Source organism: Megalops cyprinoides, chromosome 6 (genome assembly GCF_013368585.1).
Source record: "Megalops cyprinoides isolate fMegCyp1 chromosome 6, fMegCyp1.pri, whole genome shotgun sequence".
NCBI classification, from domain to species: Eukaryota; Metazoa; Chordata; class Actinopteri; order Elopiformes; family Megalopidae; genus Megalops; species Megalops cyprinoides.
The window spans coordinates 5,492,116-5,505,850 of NC_050588.1; the positions used below are offsets into that span (position 1 = coordinate 5,492,116).

The window sequence follows — 13,735 nt, forward strand, 5'->3', positions numbered from 1 at the left end:
ACAGCCTTTCCTGCTACTCCCAATTGTGTTCTTTATGATGGAGTGTCACCTGATTAACTGAACTAATGTTTACACATAGTCAGTGCAGTGGTGTTCACAGTTGGCTTGTAGTCAAGCATTTAGTTCTCATGTTCCTATTTCAGCCATGCTCCAGCAGCTAGTCTATTTAGTTGGTAGTTGAGGCTTCTCCATCCCAGCTGGCTGCTCATCTGCTCATTAACAATTATCGGTGTGTCTGTACTGAAGTGGCAGCCTTGTCTCTCAGCCTTTTTGTGTAAAGACAAGCAGATCTGTCTGCAGGTGTTTGCTGACAGAGATCATTGTGGGATGCCTTGTCACATCACTATCCCATATTGTGACTGTTTAATTAACTATGCACATGGAATCCATTATATGTGGAAATTTTACTATGGAGTATGTGTTGGTATAGTGTTGGAATGGTATCAATATGCTTGTATGTGGATGGTGTGGTCCGTGTTTGTGTAAAGTTGAGTAAACTGTCATTTTCTTGGAAGTACTTTGTACTCGACTTCAGGAGTTGCTTTGGACAGGAGCATCTGCTGGGTGTCAACAATGCAAATTTGACAGTAAATGTACCTACATCTTATCTGTCATTCTGGATAAGACCATCTGCTATGTGATATATATATATATGTAAGTGCTTGGCTGGATCGTCGCTGGGCAGGGTGTGACAGATGATGGATAGGTCAGGAAAGGAATCTGGACTTTGAGTCTAAGAGCCTTGGAGGATAAATCAACAGGGAGATAAACCCTGTGGCTGGAGAGGTGAGAGGAACGGACGAAAGGGGGATTTAATTCATCTGCTTACATAAAAAAGGGAAAAGGCAAGTCAGGCCTTTGCACCAGCTTGGCATTCTGTTTACAGGCAATGAGGGAAAGGTTTGGACAAGACTGACCTAATGACACAGGCAGACAGGGAGACAAGGAATGCATGCAGAATAATGAGCTAATGTAAAGTGTTCATTGCTTTGCCATTTTGCAGCCTGTCCTGAGCATTTGTTATAATCCTAATTCTGCTTCTGCTAATGTGTAGACAATGTTAAAAAAAAAATCATTTTTACATTGTTACCTATTTACATTCAAATTTTCTAACCTCACAGCATTTGAAACAATTCAGAGATGGGCAGAATGAAGCAGTCACTGCTGCTTACATAGCTGGTCACACCTAAAATCATAAAACAGGTAAAGGGAACACCTCTACTCACCCTCTGTACACAGTACTGCAGAATCTGTATACAAATAAAGATGGATGGCAACCCAACAGGGGTTGTTGCTTTGCAGTCTTTGACCAGTGGAGGGCAATACTGCAAAGTAGAATGCAATTGTTTGCTTATCAACTGACCTTGCTTTCTCAAAGCTTTGGTAACCTCTACATCTCACTAATAACCTATTTAAACAACTTGAAAGCAACACGCAGTTTTATAATTTGGCTCAAAGGGAATGTTCATGGGTCAGATTGTATACACACAAAAATGACCAGATAGAATTTGGCATATTTTTTCTCCATTTCACATATTCATGTTAGTAAGATATGATTATATTCTGGAAACATTGTATTTTTGTTGTTTTAATGCAGTTTTTGTGATGTTTTGTAAACAGGGATGTACAGTGAACTCCAAATGTATTTGGACAGTGACACAATTGTTGTTGTTTTGGCTCTGTATTCCAGCACTTTGGATCTCAAAATTTGCAAGGGAACCAGCTGATAATGAGCCACACCTTGCTAACTGAATGTGTGGCACCTTAAAAATATGTATTGAAAAAAACATTGCAACATTTCAGTTTGGATTCATGGGGTGATGGTGTCAATTCATAAGCACGAGCTGAAGGATAAGAGTATCTGAATATAGCTTGTCTGAATTTTTGTTTCTGTAATATAGTAAGAAGTCTGTTTAAAATGTGAGAGTAAGGATGGACCGGTGATCTTCTGTTAGGCCTTTTTACGTTGATCTTAAATTGATTAGTCACGCCTATGTACATCCAGTAGGGGGAGATCGCACAGCTTTCCTCATTGACGATAAAGCCGTTACTGAAAAAGCACTACGCGCTGTAGCTTCATCATTCTCTCCCCTTTTCAGGTATTATATACCACTAATACAGTCAAAACGGAACAGTAATTGTTTTGTTAAAATGCCAAAATTATAACTGAGCCCATGTTAAGTGTTTTTGTCACGTTTATTTCGAGTTTTGTTTGCAAAAAGAAAATGATATAGAACGAACCGAAATGCTAGTTAATGAAAAGCAATTGCTAGCTAGCTTCTCTAGGTATCGTATACTGTTAACACGGTCACTACTGAGTACCACACTTTTGTGAATGTGTTAGAATTCTAATTATAATTATATGTGAAGTTCATACCGAGTTCAGAATGAAAAAACAATGCTAGCTAGATAGGTGCAGGAGAGCGGCACGTGAAATATGCGTGATGGCTCACCGTCAGTGCAGTCTGTTTAGATCAGGGTTTCTCAACCTTTTGCCTACTGCGACCCACTTTTTTGTATGCCAGTCATCCACGACCCACTAAGGGGAGAAACAAAGAAATAACTGAAATGCCTCTGTAGACCTAGGCTACAGTGCAGTATATGCTTATTATAATTAATTTCACGAAAACGAACATTTTCAGTAATTAGGCAGACTATGAGGCAAACTTTTTTTTAACTCACGTTAATGTGACACTTGAGACTGTCGCTCTGAAATGATATCCAGGCACGGTGGAATGGGGGAAAGGGCGACATACGACGTTCGAAAATACGGCCGAATATCGCAATGAGCCTTTTATGAAGTACCCTTACGGGCTGCGCCGGCAATCCCCAGTTCTATACTCCTGAGGCAATGGGCAATTTGTACTAAGCTTCGCTTTCCTCGCGCAGGTTTGATCGCTTGCCTGAAAAATGAACAAGCGAATTTCGCGCCACATCACAGCAAGCATTTTTGACTACACCACGCTGCTAGCAAGTTTGATTTGAGATTCCTGGGAGAAATGGGCGTGGCTTTTAGCCCTACTTGGAGGTGATTGGCTTTCGCCAGGCGAACTTTTCGCTCGAGTTTAACATGTTTTTAACTCAAGCGAACGCTCATTTCGCGTCGCTCGCAGTTTCGCCGCGAACTCCGCCCACTCGCCTCCTGCCATTGACTTTTCATGCATTCGTGTCGCTCGTAAATTTCGTGTTCGGTTAAAACACACCAGAGAAAGTCTCACTGGTTGAGAAAACGTGGTTTAGATGACATTCTTTTGGTTGTTTAGGTACATGTAAGTGTGTCCGCGTATCATTCTCATTCGCATTGTAGCTATGGGAATTGACATTTGGATAAATGAAAAGTATTGTTGTACAGTCATCATTCGGGATTTTGTAAAGGATGTACGTATTTTATAACTGAAATGATAAACAGGGTAAACGTGTAAAAATTTAATTTGGAAAACTAAGTGAATCACTGAAAGAGAATGTAAAAACATGCTTATGTGTCTATTTGAAATATGTGTTCAATATGTTTTCATAATTGATTGACGATAAAGCTGTTATTGACAAAGCACTACGAGCTGTAGCTCCATCATTCTCTCCCCTTTTCAGACCCGACCCCCTTTCAAGGGTACAATAAATGTCATTAAATACTGGCTGCAGAGCAGGGGGAAGGCTCACTTTGTCCCTGCTGCTGTTTGTGTATAGGCTGGTTTTCTTGGTTTTTTGGTTTGGTTTTAAAATAAATTATTGGTTTTTAAAATTTTGTTCTTTTGGGCTCGTTTATTGGAGAAGTATCAGCCAGCTTCTCTACACAATTACAACGCTTTTTTTTACAGTCCCCACATTAGGGTACCACAAGTATTTGGACGATCAGTTTCACAACTTTTATAAGGCAGTTGTGCTTGTTTGCATCATTAGTGCATGCACAAGACAGCTGTCAGTGTGTCACTGTCTGAATGTGTTTGGAGTTCTCTGTATGCTTGTCTTAAGGAAGAGTTACGCTACAGTTCTTCAGAAACCCATGGCTTGTGGATCTTCACTGCCACCTTGTGGGTTTAGTATATGATGAGAATCTGACTTCAAATTATGAGTATGGTGTGTGAAAAGATTGGAGGTGTGAAGGTGCCATGATAATATTAAATCCAATAAAATCCGTTGAAAGATTTTATCTTAATCATGCATACTGGCTGTGGCTCAGCCTCTACATTCTGAATCCCACTATACTATAAAGACTGAATTGAACAATTTTTATTTTAACCATTGTATGTTTTATTGGAGATTTCAACATAGTACACACTTCACATGAACAATGCATGCATTCCAGTTTTTTTAGACATGTAAACACGGTCCTTTCTGCTCTCACCACCAAACACATTCCCTCCCATCCCAAGCACAATTTTTCTGTAACCGAATATGTCCTCATCTTCCCCCAAATACCCTTTCTTTCCTCAGCATACTCTGTCATAGTCCCCATATCCCACACCTCATACCCTGTACCCTGTTGCCTTGGGAGTAAACAGTTATTCACAGTCACAGAGTCACATTTACAGACATACACATACATATATATGTACCATCTATTTACATGTATGAACACTTACATATTCATTCAGTAGAGAGTGGTAAGTGTTATACGACAGTTACACAATTAGCTGTTGGAGTTGAAACCACACATGATGAACCTTGATGAACGTAGTGAAGAGCCAAAATACTCATCATAAAAAAACATATTAAGAGTATGCAATTTCACCTTGTGTTTATGATTTTGCTTAGACCTGGCTGATCAAGATAAAATGAAAATGAAAACTTATTTGGAATGAAACTTAATTTGTCTCCTATTTTTTCAAGCATTGAGAATAACGTCTGAAGGCAGGAGGAGACTCCCCGGGCCAGAAAAATGCTCCAGCATGCCATAAATAATACATTACATTCATTTAGCAGATGCTGTTATCCAGAGCAACTCCCAACACAAGAGAAGAGAAGTGTATCCATTCAACTTGAATGAGCCACAGTGTCAGCATTAGCTCATTGTTGTGGTTTAGTGTAAGCCTTCGGTTGGTGCTCCAAAAATAGCAATACGTGGGCATGGCTGAGTATGAATCCTGGGCACTTGGGGTCATATGTGCAAAGCAGAAGGCCAGAGATTGGCACACAGCCTGAGCACATGGGTGGGGGCTGCTGTAATTGGCACAACGATGGCATCTACCATCTGAACCTGTGGGGGAGAGGAGAGAAGCTGGATGCATGCCTAAGGCCACAAGCACTGGAAAAGACTGTATTGGGGCAAGTTATGTTTAGAGCATAAGCTGTCAAAGCCACTAAAGGTATTATTTCCCAAATTAAGAGCTGAGTCTATTGTAGAGGGAAGGACCAAATGGTTACAGATGGGCCCAGAACAGAAAAAAAGTTTCAAGTCTAAATAATGGTCCAAAATTTTAAGACTGGAAAGCACACTGGGATTAGAGATGTAGTGAGTCTTGGTTATGAGTAGAGAGGGGCATACAAAGGCAAGGAGAGACTGGTTGGCCCCCTAAAGATGATCTCTCTCTTATCCCAAATGACACAACTTTACAGATGATTTATAAACCAAAAACCCAGGATACAGGAGTTGACTGAATGTGGTCTGGACCCTGTGGAGCAGGGCCATTGTGTCAGAGACGCAGTAGAAGGACAGGACTCCTGCGCCCTGATCCAGGTACACTCCTATTCTGGAAGAAGCAGGAGCAGGGATCTTAGTGCTCTTATTGTTGTGCCAGTGATAGCAGCTGGAGGCGAGCAGCGCAGACTCCAGGACTTGCCGTTATATCCTAGGCCACAGGCATTGTTCCCCCCTTTCCTGCTCATGTCTTTATATGAGACCGCTACATAGACTGCCTCCCCGCTCCACTCAGCCTCCCAGCAACAGCATCCAGACAGGCCCTCTCGGCACAGCACCTGCTCCTAGCAGTCGAATCTCTCACGGTGATCGGGATATGGCTGGGCCTCTTTCCTGTACGCCACCTCTCTGTTCCCCTCAGACAGACAGGGGTGTTTATATGCTGTGTTTGGATCTAAACTGAGCTGACAGGAAACTGGCAGAGGAGGGGAAAAAGGTGTTAAAAAGTTCTCAGTGATATATACAGTACCAGTCCAAAGTTTGGACACACCTGATTAAGATAATTGGAAACATGCATTCAAAGACATTTTGATCTAAAAACTTATGCATAAATGCTTGACAAATATAAACAATGAAATTGCTGCCTATGTATGAATAGCCTTCAAAAACATTTTAACATTTTAATTTTATAAACAAGATAGTTTTGATTTGTTTGACACTTTTTGGTCACTGCATAATTCTATTTGTGTTATTTTATAGTTTTGATGTCTTTGCCATTATTTTATAATGTGGAAAATAGTAAAAATAAAGAAAGGCATGCCCAAACGTTTGACTGGTACTGTATATCCAACAAATCAGGCATTGGTGTATAGTCAATTTGGCATTGATTATCTCTCAATTCCTGATTTAAGCACTAAACAAGTGTATAATCAGGTTGTTAATGGAAGTTTGTGCTATTATGCTATTGAGAAATGGAGAGAAACATGTACAGTACCAGTCAAAAGTTTGGACACACTTTTCTTTCTCCATATAAATGGTCTTAGTGGATTGGTCATTAACTCTGTGCATACTTACAATGGATTGGACCTGTGTGGAAGTGTTCTATAGCCACATGTGGAACAACAATTAATTTTACAACCATTAAAAAATAAAAAAAAAACAATTTATAGTATGTTGCATGTATACTAGTATAGTAACATTATAACTCATCTGAGGAGTGTAAGTGCATGCTGCTGCGCATTAACTATGCTGTAACTGGCGTGTATAGAGTTCAACAAGTAAGTTACATACTGTAACTACATAGAAAGTTTTGGTTACAGTGTAACTGCACTGGTATAGTGCAACATAAGTGTGGTGTAGCAGTTAGGAGCTAGGCTCATGGCTGAAAGGTTGCTGGTTTGATTCCCGGCTGGAGCGCTGCTGTTGTATCCTTTGGCAAGGTACTTAACCCACAATTGCCTCAGTAAATATCCTGCTATATAAATGGATGAAAACTGTAACTTATGTAAGTCACATAGGTTACAGAGTGTCTACTGAATGACAATAATGTAAATGTAATGTAACCTGGTGGGGGTAACATATGCATTTCCAGGAGTGTGTGTATCAGCTTATGTGTGTGTCAGTGTACGGACTCACATTGTAAGAACTGTTTCCTTGTGGTGGAGTCTCGAGGCAGGAGAAAAGACTGAAAGCTCTAAAGAGAGAGAAAAAGACAGAGCAAAATTGTCTTAATATACATTCCCATGGATTCACCAGGAGCATATTTTTGTGTATAAGGAACATGCCACGCTATCTGTATACAACGTCTATTCTGCAGACTGTCAGGGAGGAAAATGACGTTATCAGTTGTGCGTGACAGCTTGTCCAGCTCAGCATCTCTCCTCCTCATCTCAGCAATCTCCTGCTCCAGATGCTTCAGGAGTCCTTCAGCCTGACTCACTGTGGTCTTCTCCTGATCTCCTATCAGCTCTGGCGCATTGATGGACCTTCTCTGGATGGAGTGGACCGGCTCTGTCAAGATCCCCGTGCTGGCCTCTGCTGCTGCCTTTCCAGACCACTGTTAGGAGATGCATGCAGAGGAGGGATGTACATTTTAACTAGGCCTTTCACTCTGCTCTTATCAGGAGCCCAGACAGCCTGCACCCCACAGGTAAGGCTCAATGTGACTGACTCCCACAGGGTTGGAAAGTGGCCCAACACTGGGCTCCTAACTGGCTGACTGGAGAAGAGCCCTGATATGTCTCCTCCAGAAGTAAAATGTTAGCCTCTCCACTGATCAGTACCCACCTTGAATGACTCAACAGCTTGTCTCAGACACTGCAGGTCCTTCTCTCTCTCCTGGATTTCCTGCAGGGATTTCTTTCGTGTCTCAACCAGCTGCTTCTGTGGACAAAATGTTTTCCCTATTATATTATGTTACAGTGCGTTCATATCTCTTAAATAACACTTTGACATTAAAAATGAAACATAACTGCTAACCACTTATCCGTAGCACTAGCACTGGCTGTGTAGATTAAACTGAGCTAAACTGAACAGGAATGTGATCTTGCAGTTACGCGAGGTCTATGTCACACACATGGTTGTGCTTGATAACTCCTTTTCAGATTCTCTCCCATTATAGGGAGCATCACAACTGTTAGTCAAGAGTTCCGTTTCTTACCTGTTTCTCAGCCCTTTCTTCTGCAACAGAAACTGTAACATGGCCCTTGTGGTGATCCATTGTACACATATAACAAATACACTGCTGATCTGTACAACAGTAAATCTCCAGCAGTTTGTCATGATGAGAGCAGATCTTCTCCTGCAGGTGTTCAGCGGCTTGGACCAGTTTGTGCTTCTTAAGAGGAGGAGGTTTGTAGTGCGGCTGGAGGTGGGTTTCGCAGTAAAAGGCCAGACACACCAGACAGGACATGATGGCTTTGCATTTTTTTCCCATGCAGATATCACACACTATGTCTCCAGGTCCAGCGTAACAGTGAGCAGGAGCAGCTTGGAGTCCGGCCTTGCTTCTCCACCAGATCCGCCAGCGTGGTGTTTTTGTTCAGAGCAGGCCTAGGGCTGAATGTCTGTCTACACTGAGGACATCTGTAGACATCTGAGTCAGGTTCACAGTTCTTCCAGCATTGTTTAATACAGACCATACAATAGCTGTGTCCACAAGGAATAGCCACCGGCTCTCTCAGTAGATCCAAGCATATTGCACAGATGAACTGGTCCTGATTCAGTAGATCTCCTGCTTGATCCATTTCACTGCACCCACCGGCAGAGACTTGAGTTTGGTTTCATGTCTCTCTAAGTGCTCTCTGAGAGTGAAATTGACTTTCTGTTTCTGCCCACAGCTGCAGGGGGTGTGGAGTTAGAGTGAGGCCGGGCTTAGAGCAGCAGGCTGAGCAGGGAGTGGAGATTTACTCACAATGAAAACAATACTTTTCTGCTATCAATAACTTATTCACCTATATGCAGTCATGTTTCTGAATGAGATGCATGTTGTTATTTTTTGATAATTACAATTAAAAGGCAGCCTTGTGAAAATGAACCTTATTGGTCAAAAGACTAGCTGCTCTAATGGCATTGATTGCGTTACGTATTATTTACCATTGCTTTACCTGTGTTCACAATTTTAACATATTTTCATTCTGTGTGTGTAATATTGAAGTACTCAATCCATTTTGCTTCATCAATATTGGGGACCATACAACAGACTGTTTGCAAGCTGCCTACTGACTGTGCAATGCCTGCTGAAATTTCACTGGTGATTGCTTTTCCTTTACATTCAGTCCTGATCTGGCATTTGTCCTGTTTTATGAAAACATAATTATACTTGCATGAATTAGAAATTACTCAGAAATGATATTATGGTTGATGTTTTGTTTGATGTTTTTAGTTTTGTAGCGTACTTGCCATTACATGTTTTACATTCATTCTTTCCACACCTCCTATTATGTGGAGAGATTTGCCAAACTGCCAGTGGCACCCATGCTCATAAATATGTGTAATGTAATGTAAATATAATGTATTTAGATTCAAAGTTTAAATTAGTTTAAACAATGATGTTATTCTATGTAGAAAAAGTGTAATGCAGTACAAGTATCTATCAAAGTTTAAAAAGGAAGCAAAAAAACATTGTTGTGCAATCGCAATGCAACCACCAGTGGAGAAAGCCTGAGGCCTGTTCATATACATGTCATTGATTTTTTTAACAGACAGCCAACTTGCCAACAAATATGTTGGGTGAATTGAGTATTATATACAAACATGTTGGGTGTATTAGGAAGCTACAGCAGCTTGGTTCCATTTCTCCTGCACCCAAAAATGGCTTAAATATCACTCATGCCTTCTGTGAATAATTGTATGTGGATCAGGGGGGAAAGAGGTGTTGAAAATGAACTAATTGGTTCACACAGCTTTGAGACGAACCAGTGATCACTGTTGCCTGATCAAAAAAGCATTTTAAGTAAAAAACATTTTTTCGGTGGGTCTAGGAGTATTTTTAGGTGGGCCACAGCATACCAATCACAGCCAATTGTACTTTAACCACATGAAAATAAATGCCGTGAATTCAGAATAATTAAAAGTAAATGACTATGATGAATGAAAGGCCTCAGATAATACCCTCAGGACTGCACATTTAAAATTAGCAACAGGAGTAGATCACTCTCTGTGGATAGTCCATTTAGTAAGTGTTCTTTCATCGCCCTCCAGTGGCAGAAAGCAATATTGCTTGGCCTATATCAGACACGAGGTAAAGATTTTATGGAACCCCCATCCACATAAGAATAAATGAACGCGAAACCAGGAACGCAGTCACATTTGTAAGAATCAAATTCTTACAATTTTGCACACAGAAAATGGAGGAAGTAGAAGTGACTCAGATGCTGTTATTTAGCCAGTCACTCGATCATAACCCATGGGCCCTGAAATTATTTAATCTGTGCCATACAAACCTGCCACACATGGTCTTATAGCAAAATGCTAAATGAACCTTAAATAATAAACAGTGCTTCAACAAAAGGGACAGGATTGCAATGCTGTCTGAATGATTCCTCGCACGATAATTTGCTAATTTGACTGGTGTAGTCTACCTGGCAACACAGCAACAAGGTGGGGGGTGGTATTTCCTTCCCACCTTAATGTCCTTTGCAATATTTTCATTTTATATATATATTTCTATATTTTATATATGATTAGTTACTGTATTTGTGTTGAATGTCTGAATAAAAACTACAGTTAGTGCAGAATGGTACTTTTATTTATTTATTTATTTTCAGCAGGGGGGCTGAAGGGGGGGGGGGGGGGGGGGTTCAACCAGGACGCCATACAGGCTAGAACCGCCACTGGTCAGCGGGATGCTCAGGGATGCTCGGAATGCTTCTTCTGCTCAGCACATATCACCCACACCTACACCCAGATCCTACATGGTATTTTTTTCAATGAAATTCTCAGAGGGTATATGTTGTAATACTGCAGCATCATCAGGTCCATCCTTTGGAGCATAACTTTCTGTCTTCCATTCCATTACTGCTATCAGCTCTTGAATTAAGTACTTACTTTTGCTTGCAATTTTATAATGTGTTATTGTGTAATTTTACAAATGTACAAATTATTATTTGTTATCATATTATTTATGTCCTATCCTTTAGAGAGCACCAAAGTCTGTTTTTAAATGGTCAGTGCTTTACCTTACAGTCTTAATTTCAACATGAATCTCTCTGAGTTTTTGAACTTATTTATTTTTGAAAATAAGTTAATGCTACAGAAGTCAACGTAAACACTTATTTTATTTTTAGGATATCCAAATGTGCCTCTTGCTGCTTTTGATTGACCATCCTGGTCTCACTGTGTCCACTGCACCTTCTTGTGCTGTAAAACACTAAACAATGTACGTTTATTTGGGCCCCAAAACTTTTTCTGTGGTCCAGCCCTAGGATTTCCTCCATACGGCTTCATCAAAGTTAGGGCTGCAGACATGTACTATGTAGACATCGGTATATAAGGAAACAACTGGGGGTGCACTGACGTTCGTCTGGGGGTGCAATGCACCCCTAAGCACCCCCATAGCACCAGGCCTGCTGACTGGTGTCTGGGAGGAACGCTTTAAGGGTCTTCTGACAGGTGAGGTGGCCTCAGCAAGCATAGACCCAGGAACCTGAACACAGGACAGAGCTTGTTGTCATGCTGTAGGATGCTTCTGGCTTTTGTTTGATATTAGTGATTCTTCACCTTCTCCAAATGTACAGGAAAAGATGGCTCTGAACAGAATGGAAAAGAGTGTACAAGAGAGAGAGAGAGAGAAAGAGGAAGGAGCGTTTGGGTGTGATTGATTGATCAAATTTTCAATCCAAACGTACGCTCTCATTCCGGAGGATATTCTCTCTCTCTACAGAGTTCTGTATTTTTCTACAGAACTCTGTAGAAAAGTATCTGATCGGTTGCATTTTTTTACCCAACACAAAACCACTCAAATGCCCAGTGCATAACACTGCATAACACTGTAATATTACAGATAAGCAACACAGAGACGATTTTTATTTATTTTTTCACTTTATTTAAAATTTTCTTTATTTTATTTTATTTATAGAATTAATCAGATACGTTTTTTATTTTTTCATCTCAAGATTCCAGTGCCTTCTCCGAATACCTTGAAGGCCCTGACGGTTCGCCACTGCTGTGTATGTGCTGTGAACCTGCAGTTGTGTGGTACTGTGTACAATGGCTTTGGACAGTATTCAGACCCCTTCATTTTTTTCTTTGTTGTGTTATAGACTTAATCTAAAATTGATTAAATGCATTCTCTTTGCGGTCAATCTGCACACAATACCCTATAATAACAAGGCAAAATATTTTTAGAAATTTTTGCATATTCATTAAAACTCAAAAAATGAAACATCTCATTTACATATGTATTCAGACTCTGTGTGTGTTTGTGTTTGTGAACATACAATTGTACTGAACTGTGTGTGTAGGCAACCTGCCATTGTGTTCAACTGTGTGCGTGTGTGTGTACTTGTATGTACATGTGCATGTGTAAGTGGTGAACGTGCAGTTGTGCTACATGTGGGTTTGTGTTTGAGTGACACAGTAGAGTGTCGCTCCGATTGGTAGCCCTATGTCTGCTTACCTCACTCCTTATATCTTGATAAAATCTTATCAATGTCCTGCAGCCCCCACAGAGCCACCAGCTACATCTCTCTGTCTGAACTTCTCTCAGGCACCAACTGCACACCTACGGTCTTCTTTGCTGTCTCAAATTCAAATTCAGATTTGCTTTATCAGCATGAAATACAGTTTGTCATTATTGCCAAAGCATGTTGCTTAATGCAAAATACAAAATTAACAAAAAACAAAACAAATAATATAGTCACCAGTTATAAATCTAAATTACCATGTAGATAAAAAGATGTCAAGATAAAAAGAGACAATAGAGATAAAAAGATGTAATTATAGATGGACAACTGCACTCATGAACTCTAGATTCTGAAAGAATAGAACAGACTATGTGTCTGTCTGATCCTTTTGAACCTTTTTTACTTGTGTGGTATCTCTGACTAGAAAGCACCTCTCCTTTGCTCTAATAATTTATTTTGACACCCCTGTAGGAATGAATTTATTTCTGTAGTAACATTTGTCATCATAATAATAATTGTACAAGTGTAATGTAAAAGTGCACAGTGCATATTTAGTGTTTCTTATACACTATACACATACACATATTCTTATGTCTCCAAATCTTGGCACACACACAAACCACAGTGGTTTTTAAAGTGGGTACAATACTTACAATGTAATTATGTGACTGGGATGATTATCTTATTGTCATGTAGTCAGTTATAAACTGTGATTACTGGTTTGAACTTGAATCTAAATTTTCCTGGATCATATTGCACAATCTTTTTTAAACAATCTGTTGTTCAGCATTCAGCGTTTTATCCATGATGAATTACAGGGACATTTCTGTGTCAGACAGAGAATTATAAACAGCACCTCGGGCCATAATCTATTACTAGTTGATATCCACAACTAAATAAAAAGATAATCATGAATTTCACCCAGTCATTAGTTCATCTCTGGACTCACGTTCTGAATGTCATTCTTTTCTCAGTCTCTGAATATCAAACTTCTGTCCCGTAACCATAAACAAAATGGCTTTGCTGCCTCTTAAAA

The 13,735-nt window shown here is 40.1% G+C and overlaps 1 pseudogene; it reads right to left on the reverse strand.

The window, feature by feature from the left end:
- Positions 1-5,527: 5,527 nt before the first annotated feature.
- Positions 5,528-8,820, reverse strand: LOC118778893 (annotated as a pseudogene).
- Between the last annotated feature and the right edge of the window lie 4,915 nt (positions 8,821-13,735).